General features: G+C 39.9%; 1 pseudogene; it reads left to right on the top strand.

Moving 5' to 3' along the window:
* Window positions 1–379: 379 nt before the first annotated feature.
* LOC122119930 lies at window positions 380–1477 on the top strand (annotated as a pseudogene).
* The last annotated feature ends 7884 nt before the right edge of the window (window positions 1478–9361 follow it).

Genomic DNA, 9361 nt, shown 5'->3' with positions numbered 1-9361 from the left:
CATGGGAAGCAGAATGTGTCTATAATTCTAGAAGTAAGCACTCTGGATTGCACCCAAGCAATAATGAATGAATTATCTGAAGTACAATAGAATCTATGAGGAGCACAAAGAGTATAATTCCTTAGCACGATAAAGGCAAAGGCCAACAAAATGAGTACTAGGAATACCTGAGGGATGTGGGAGGCCAATGCAGAGGAATAGAAGCATGAACGTGGATATTGAGTAGAATGCAGGCAAGAATACATTGGATATGATATAGAGAAGGATTGGGTAGAAAGGGTGAAGCATATTGATGGATCATACAGACCCAGATGCTTTGTATACATAAATTGCTTTGTTAAATGGCAAAAATTCAAGACATAATCTACAATTAAGAAAAATGACGTTTGGAGTAGAGGGTGGGAGTGGTGGGTTAGAATGTTAAATGGGGTGACAAAAAGACACTTTGTTTTCATCAACTGCTCTGTTGAAGGACAACTCCTTTGTACAGCTATATAAAGAAAATGATCTTTTAAAATGTATTAAATTTACTGGTAGGAGTACATACAGTATGTATAATATGTATTATACATACTATATATTATATAGTAAAAAAAGAACATGTATATAACTAAATATATGAAACTATAAATAACACTTATATGCAACTATATATAAATTTATATATATATATATAAAGTTATACATAAAGTATATATAAATTTTCTGTTAAATAGCATCATATAATTCTAAAAATTAAATACCAGAAGAGAAAAATCCAATCAAGAAACAGATACTTTGAAACTAGAAATAGAGGCAGGAGGTTGTGGCATCAATGCACCTGCTGTGCCCATGGAGAGAGCCTGCAGGGTCTCAGCTGGGCCCGAGGGACCTGGACAACCGGACCGCGGGATGGTGAAGATATCTGTCTCTAAGTCTGGTCTACTATTCCTGCTGTGAGCAAGAGGAAGCTGCAGCCCACTCTAGCCACCCTCACTCTGACACCTTCAGCAGTAAACAACATAAAACAGCTTCTTAAAGATAAGCCTGAACATGTAGGTGTGAAAGTTGGTGTCTGAACCAGGGCCTGTACTGGCCTTTCTTATACTCGAGAATATACCAAGACAAGAGGAGATTCTGATGAAGAGGTTGTTCAAGATGGAGTCAAGAATTCATTGACAAGAAAGCACAACTAACACTTTTAGGAACAGAAATGGACTATGTTGAAGACAAGTTATCCAGTGAGTTTGTCTTCAATAACCCAAATATCAATGGAACTTGTAGCTGTGGAGAAAGTTTTAATATTTGAAACCTTTCTGGCTGTAAACTCCAGGAAACTTTTGGAAACCTTGAAAGTTGCTGAAGAAATCATGTGACTGTCCTGTGTCAGGTCTGTGATGTGTGGCTGCATTGTTGGGGAAATAAAGTGATGTATTTTCAAAATAAAGCTGATTTGCTAGAATCCATAAGATATGATATACCCTCTGTAGTGGATAGAATTAAGAAACAAGTGCTTGCTGAATTATTTTTCTGTTCTGTATAGTAAAGCACTTTGCCCTGCCTCAACTCTCTTAAATCTTTTATTTAAATTAGTTTCATTAAAGTTGATTTTGCTAAGTTAAAAAAATAGAAATAGAAAATCACAAGAAAAATGATATTCCATCATTTGGGCAATCAGAGCACCCATTAATTATTTATTAACCCAGAGAAAAATTGCAGTTTGGGGAATGGCATATAAAAATTAAAGTTTGGTGATTCTTCAAGAAATTAAAACTATCTCTATTGGAGGCATATACCTGCAACCCTAGCTAAGCAAGCAGCTGACAGCTAAGGAGACAAAGTCAAAGTGAGCTGCCACAGAAAAGTCCATGGCACATTTTATCTCTAGTCAACCAACAAGGAGCTAGAGGTGGAGGTGTGCCTCAAGTTGTAGAATATCAGCTTTGAGAAAAAAAATACATATTCTTGTATGTAAGCCAATGTAAGCCAAAGTAAGCCAATACCCAGTGGCTCATTCATAGCTACCTCAAACAAGTAAAAGTGAGTACAAGAAATTGGAGATGTGAGAGAGGAAAAATGATGCATGACACAATATAAAAGTGGTTTTAATTAATACATTTCAATTTTTAAAATAAAAAAATATTTTAAAATTTACCTAAATATGCCTTCAAAAATGATTACTGAATAAAATATTTCTTCTCAAGAAAAAAAAGTGGTTTTAAAAGAGTGAGTGAATATGATCAAAGCGCATGGCATGCAGTGTGGAACCACAACTTGAACCAAATACTTAGCACAAGCACCACATTGAATCAAAATTGGCAAGCATCAGCTAACATCAATGGATGTAGACTTGAGTCAGATCTCTCACATACTGATGTCAAACTGCCATGTTCTATTTATCTACAACGAAGACTTAGTCAATAAGTATTTCTATCTGTAGTCAATAGCATGCATAAAATTGTACTAACCAAAACAAGACTTCCTTTGTATCTGCAGGTAGCAAAGAAATATCCATCAGCTGAAACCATGCTACTCAACATTTCTATATTAGCACCTCAACAAAAGTATCGAAAATATTTTGGGAAATTAAGAGAATGAAAATCAGTTAAACATGGGTAAATAGTGTGCAATATAAAAAATAAGGTAAGCCAGACAGTATTGACACACACCTTTAGTCTTAACCTGAGGATCTTGTTTTCAAGACAGCTTGGACAAGGATGTCTGTGAGATTCTATTGTCCATTTAACTACCAAAAGATGCCAGAAGAGGAGCTGTGGCTCAAGTGCTAAAGCACTAGCCTTCAGCAAAAATGTTCAGGGACAGCAACCAGGCCCTGAGTTCCCCAGACCAGCAAGAGAGTAATATAAACGTACCAGTGACATAAAAATGAAGGACATGTATCTTCTATAGCACAGAAGAATGCAATTCTGATCCTGGAATCTCTGGTCTCATTTGTGGACAGCAGCCTCTGACTATAGTTGTCATAGTAGCACTTAAAAAGAAGTGCCAGTAATTAAGACAATGACATTATCTTTTGCAATAGAAGTCAGATAGTGTGCTAGAATTTCTTGAAGTTCTGGGCAGTCATTTTTCTTTGCTTTTCTCTTTCTTTTACTATAGCCAATATTACTGAAACTGTGTTACAGACAAAATTTCAAGAATATGTATGTGCACAAGTAAAGATGAACTCACCTTGAACACATGAAATTCTCCCACAAGAAATCTTTCATAATGCAGAGCTGCCTGTTAACAGCTGAGTTGTGGAGCATATCTGATATGAAATAATGACATATGGCTTAATTTGGAACAGTAACTACATTTGCACACTAAGAATGAGTGTATGTGTGAGCTCCCCAAATTTACGGCATGAAATCAGTGCCTTGGCATTGTTCTTGAGCTTTTTGGCTCAAGGCTTGCACACTGTCACTTGAAACACAACTTCATTTCTAGCTTTTGGCTGGGAACTTGGAGATAAAAGTCTCACAGATTTGCCAGCCAGGGCTGGTTTCACACCTGCATCTGCACAAATGAGCCCCATGATTAGTTAGGATTACAGGCATGAGCCACCATAAGAAATTTTATCAACATTTGCAACATTCAGGTATTACTACACAAAGTTCTCAGACTACTGGCCTAGGGGGTAAGGAAATGTAGTTGCAGCCATAATACAGATCCCACGACAGTGACTCAGGTTGATTGAACATCACTTATTTAAAATCACTTACTTTCCACAGCGAAAGCTCAAAGGGAGAAGATACAGGCATGCTGGAGTAAAGTGAAGAACTTACAGACCTGGAAAGGAGAAGCTACATGGAAGGAAATAGAGTCCTTTCCTGCAAGAAGGCAGAAAATCACTCAATAGTAGATGTAAGACAACATAATGAAATTGAGCTGCTCTTGATATAACGGTTATGGAAGTCACTGTAGAGGGAGGGAGATCATTGATGTGTGTACCCAGAAGTCCCTCACCCAGTGAACATCCTCAGAATAAAACAGTAAATGGAAACAGACTATTGAATTACTTACATCTTGTTGTCTTCTTGTCTGGAAGCATGGATGTTACTCTGATCTATTCCCAAAGTGTAGAGAGGGAAAAACCCAGTGATCATCACATCTCCATCCATGTGTGCTCGGTGCTTCATTGTAGAAAAGCAGCTAGTACCAGCCAAGGACTGGACAGGGAGAGGAAGATAAAAAATGAGGAATGTGAAAGCCAAAGGGCACATCCCTGAAGCATCTGCCTCGCAGAAATGCTGGCAGGAAGTGAGGCCCATAGTTTCACTTATGTATATGTGCATATGTGTCTTTTTATTGACAGAGATCTACACTATAGCTCACCTCTAATCAAAGTCTCTTGTGAGTCCTCAGAAGTAATGTGTAAGACTATTCTCAAGGGCTCTGAATTTGTAGCCTTGCCTCAGGAAGAAAAATATGAGTTAGAAAACATGTTTGGAGATTTGCCTTCTTCCCCACAGATGCTTTGATTTCATCCAAGACCACAGATAGTGAGGCCCCAGAGATGGAGTTATCTTGCTTAAAGTTTGTCCAAAGTCTGTGTCAAGTCCCATGAAAGTCATTTGGGATGATGCAAACGGATTGCATGAGATGATGCCCTGTCATGTGAATGGTGAAATAGCCAGAAAAAGTATATGCCTCTGAGTTGTCAACTAAAGTTATGAGAGAACTGTACTTAGAGGGTTAATTCACACATACCATATACAGGCAAACATCTTCTCTTTGCAAATGATATCTCATAGTTTCAGGAACATAAAGATACCAGCAAAAGACTTTATACCAACCCCAAAACACTGATGAAGAAAGATCCATTGTATCCACCTGTCTGCCAAAGCCTCCAAAGATGTCTAAGGGAAATTCAACCTAAGGCATCAAAGTCCTCTGTCCATCTTGAAAGCCAGAGGATGTAGAAACAAGAATAGAGAAGAGGAGAGGAGAGGAGAGGAGAGGAGAAGAGAGGAGAGGAGAGGAGAGGAGAGGAGAGGAGAGGAGAGGAGAGAAGAGAAGAGAAGAGAAGAGAAGAGAAGAGAAGAGAAGAGAAGAGAAGAGAAGAGAAGAGAAGGGAAGGGAAGGGAAGGGAAGGGAAGGGAAGGGAAGGGAAGGGAAGGGAAGGGAAGGGAAGGGAAGGGAAGGGAAGGGAAGGGAAGGGAAAAGAAGAGAAGAGAAGGGAAGGGAAAAGAAGAGAAGAGAAGAGAAGAGGAAGCACCTCTCATTTTTATAGAGGAGCATGAATATTGTTGAAATGCCTGATTTACAAAAAACTCACAGATTTATTTCCCTTCAAAATTCCAATGTTGTCCCTCACAAAAAAATCTCTTAAAATTTATTTGGATTCACACAATGAAAGAACAAAAACAGGAGGAAAAAGCACAATACTAGAAATATGGTAAACATGATTTCAAACTATACTACACAACCAATGAAACAAAGTCACATTGACACTGGTATCAAAAATATCTGGAAACCAGTAAACACAATAGGTGATTCAGAACAATCCCACATAGCTATAGTCAACTGATTGTTGACAACATAGCCAATTACTTATAGTGGACACAAGATTGCTCTGTAACGTATTTTGTTTGTAAAACTGCATTGTCTCTTGAAGAAGACTGGAAATAGTTCCCTGTCATTCCATCAGACTCTTGAACTTAAGAGCTTCAAACATGAAACTACAGATAGATGAATAAGGGAAACACTTGAAGCAACATAGGTAATGATTTTCTAAGTAGTACTGCAATAGCTTAAGATAGAAGAACAAAACTTGATGAATATGTCCTAGCCTTTGGCTCAGTTTTAGGTTCTGGTTCCCTATCCAGCACACTAAAGAAATGAGCCAGGCCTGGAGGCTCATGACTGTAGTGCAATGTGCTCTCATGGCTGAGATTGGGATCATAGTTCACACACAGCCTAGGCACAACTTTCTTGAGTCCCTCTTAATGAGGTACATGCTTTATGTTCAAACTATTTGTGTGTGTGTGTGTGTGTGTGTGTGTGTGTGTGTGTGTGTGTGTATGTAGATGTGAGTGTGAGGAGGAAGACTGAGAACACTAACATTGTTATTCCAGGTGAACCCAGACTAAAAACAATATCCTGACACTCTATGTAAATAGAAGAAGCTGAATATTGAGTCATATGCCTGTCATTCCATCTGTGGCACCAAACTTCAATAGAAAGACTAGAACCCATTCATGGGCAAATAGCAAAAGCAATCACAAAAATACTCAGTGCAAAGAAAGGCTGGAGATAGGGATCATTTTGCAGTACCTGCCTATCATAGTCCTCAAGAGGCAACAATGCTTGATAAGAAATGTAATCATTATCTTGCCCATGTAATGTAACCTCTCTGTATGGTGTTTTCACACTAAAAAAAAAAATAGTAAAATCATTTTAAAGGCCTGCAGAGTATCTTGAAGTATAGTTAAATAAATGAAAATGTAACCAAAAAAAAAAGAAGGGGTGTTGTTGATGTATATTATTTGTTATGTTTCTAAAAAGAGTACATTATACACAAACATGGAAGCATCAAAATACTTTAAAAAACTCTTTACATTTTTAGTTTTAGTTTTTAAATTTAAATTATCTTTAAGTCTATACAGTGAAATTGCCTTTTAATAAAGCAGTTTACACATACTATATATAACTTCATCAATGTCACCCCTTTCAATGATTGACTAAATCTCCCCAATCCACCTCTTCCATCTTTCTATTTTGGTGGATATATATTGGATGTGTGGCTGCATTTTCCTCTTCTCCTCTTCATTTGGCTACCCCTTTCCAGTGATTTGATCCCACCCTTTGGGGTGCCTGTTTCCTGGTGTTTAATTTTGCAGAAAGTTGGCTTTGCCTTTGTACCGAATTGCATTATTTGAATTCTCCCATGAATCTACTGTATTTCAGCTAATATATCTGAATAAACTTGCATATCTCCTAAGGTTTTACTATCTACCCTACATAAAGGAAAACATTTATCCTTCCTTTCTCTAGGCGCGACTTACATCACTTAGTATACATTTTTTCCAGATTATTTCACCTCAGTACAAATGGTACAACATATAGTCCTATGAATGAATAAAAATCCATTGTATATATACACCACCTTCTTGGTTCCTTTATGCATTGAAGGACAGTTGGGAAGATTCCAGACCTGGGTTTTTTATAGAGATATAGATATAGATATATAGATATGTGTATATATATATAATTTTTAGTAATGCAGATATTTTCAAAATAGTCCTTTTCCCAATCTATACCCAATGTACAATTTTTCTTCTTATATATTCTACTTTTTTGAAAAACCAGTATTTTGGGAGGAGGTTCTGGAAAAATGGCGGAGGAGAAGCTGGAGGCTAAACAAGCTCTCGCATAGAAAGCAGTTTTAGTGTTCCAGTGAACAATCCTAGGCCAGAGAATTGCACCAAGTGTGCCATTACAGTACAGAGAGTTTGGCCAGAGAGGGAAAATCCAGGCAAGGAGACAGATCTGAGCACTAGCCGGTAGCCTAGGCTGTGGTGGCAGTGGCCATAGTCACCATACCTACAACACAGAGAGTCTGGGACAAAGGTGCCAGGCATAGCAGGTGAGCAGATTCTGCTCAACACCAGCAAGAACAAACAAGGAACAGATATCTTCATCCTGCAGATCACAGACCAGAGACAACCCAGGAACCAAAACTCCGGTGTGAATAGAACCCTGACATCCTCACTCCTCCTCAGGATGCAGAGGAGGGAAGGCAGCCTCTCCCTACCCCACTACTGGAGATATCCATCTTTGATACTAACAAAGGCCCAGCTGAGCAGCTACCTCCAATTCAGGTCTTGGAAGAAAACAAGAGTCATTTACCAGGTCACAGGAACCTGACCTGTCCTGCCAGGTCAGGTCAGCTCCACCCAGAGGAAAGTCACCCAGCCCAGGCAGAGAAGGCTCTGCCCCAGAGGAGTGACTTTCTTCACTGGGTAAACAGCAAGAGGCTGCCCCTCCTTACAGCAGCCTACACAATCAATTGAAATTCTGTAAAAGCTGACTGCAATCATCCCAAGTGGGCTGATGAGTAAAGAGAATAGTTTCAAGCAAACGAATTAAATCCTGGGGTTTCTCAGAAAAGGGGGCATTTTGGGTGCACCAATTGTATAGATCACTGGTAGAAAATGGCTAATATTGGAGTTGTTGTTGACCATCCACATCCACAAGACCTACGATGTGTAAGGGGAAAACAGCTGCATTAGATGGAGGGTTGATCCCACGGCGGCGTCGAGTGACTGGCCCCTCAGAAACTTTAAGGGCAGGTGCTGAGAGTTCTATAGCTCCCTCCTCCTCTTGATCATTCTCAGGTTCTGAAAAAGGAACCTGGGAAGGGCAGTATGGGGGAGGAAACATTTCTTCTTCCAAGTTATCTCCCAGAAAAACCGGGGGGTACAATTTCTTTACCTCTTTCTTAGTTTCTTTTTGTAAGTCTAGGGGCTAGATGGAGTGTTGCCCATGGTTTCCAGTCCTGTCAGTTGTACAGTCCAAAAAACAATAAACAGTACAAACAAAACACATGCAGGCCTGACAATTATGAATAAAAGCTTACAAAGTGGAGATCTCCCAAATTGGTCCGCTGACTCCTGTAATGGGACACCCATGCCCCACAGCAGAAGGAGCAGACCCACAGTGGGTGAGTTGGGCCTCGGAACCGACTCTCGCCCCACAATTCACATGGGTGAGGTTCCAAGGACCCCCACCCCACATGGCGGGGTTCCAAGGACCCCCTCCCGACCCACACAGTGGGGTTCCAAGGACCCTCAACCCACAAGAGGATCTGGGACGTCTCCCAGTTCCTCCTGGGTTGTCGTGCAAGCGCATCCACTTTGACAACCCTTTACGAATTGGAGCAGCCTTCCTCACAAAGGAAAGCGAAAGTAAAACAGACAAATGACAGGACAAGACAAATTAACAAAGACAGCGCTGTTTTACCTTTGGAGTCTGAGGTCTCGGGGGCCTTTGGGGGGTATCTCAGATGAGCCCCCACTAATATTTATGCCAAGGTCACAGGAATCCCCACAAGAAGAACACTGAGTCAGATTCTACAGCTGTTTTATTTAAACGGGCTGCAGTTCAGACATCATCCTACACTCCGACACATCGGAGCCTAGGAGGAGAGCCCAGAGCCAAGGATTTGCAGGTCTTATATACACACACAATCAACCAGGGTTTTTTTTTTTTAATTTTAATTTTAATTTTTTGTAAACATACTGTACAGAGGGGTTACAATTACATGGGCAAGATAATGAGTACATTTCTTATCAAGCATTGCAGCCTCCTCCTTTGTTTACCCTTCACATCCCTTCCCAGCCTCCCTCCCCTGTCCCCCACCCAATCTCCCCATCCC

The sequence above is a fragment of the Dipodomys spectabilis genome, unplaced genomic scaffold (genome assembly GCF_019054845.1).
Source record: "Dipodomys spectabilis isolate Male_0828 unplaced genomic scaffold, ASM1905484v1 ptg000173l, whole genome shotgun sequence".
Classification (NCBI taxonomy): Eukaryota; Metazoa; Chordata; class Mammalia; order Rodentia; family Heteromyidae; genus Dipodomys; species Dipodomys spectabilis.
Note: the sequence above shows the minus strand (reverse complement) of the source record. Positions and strands in the feature narration are given on the sequence as shown.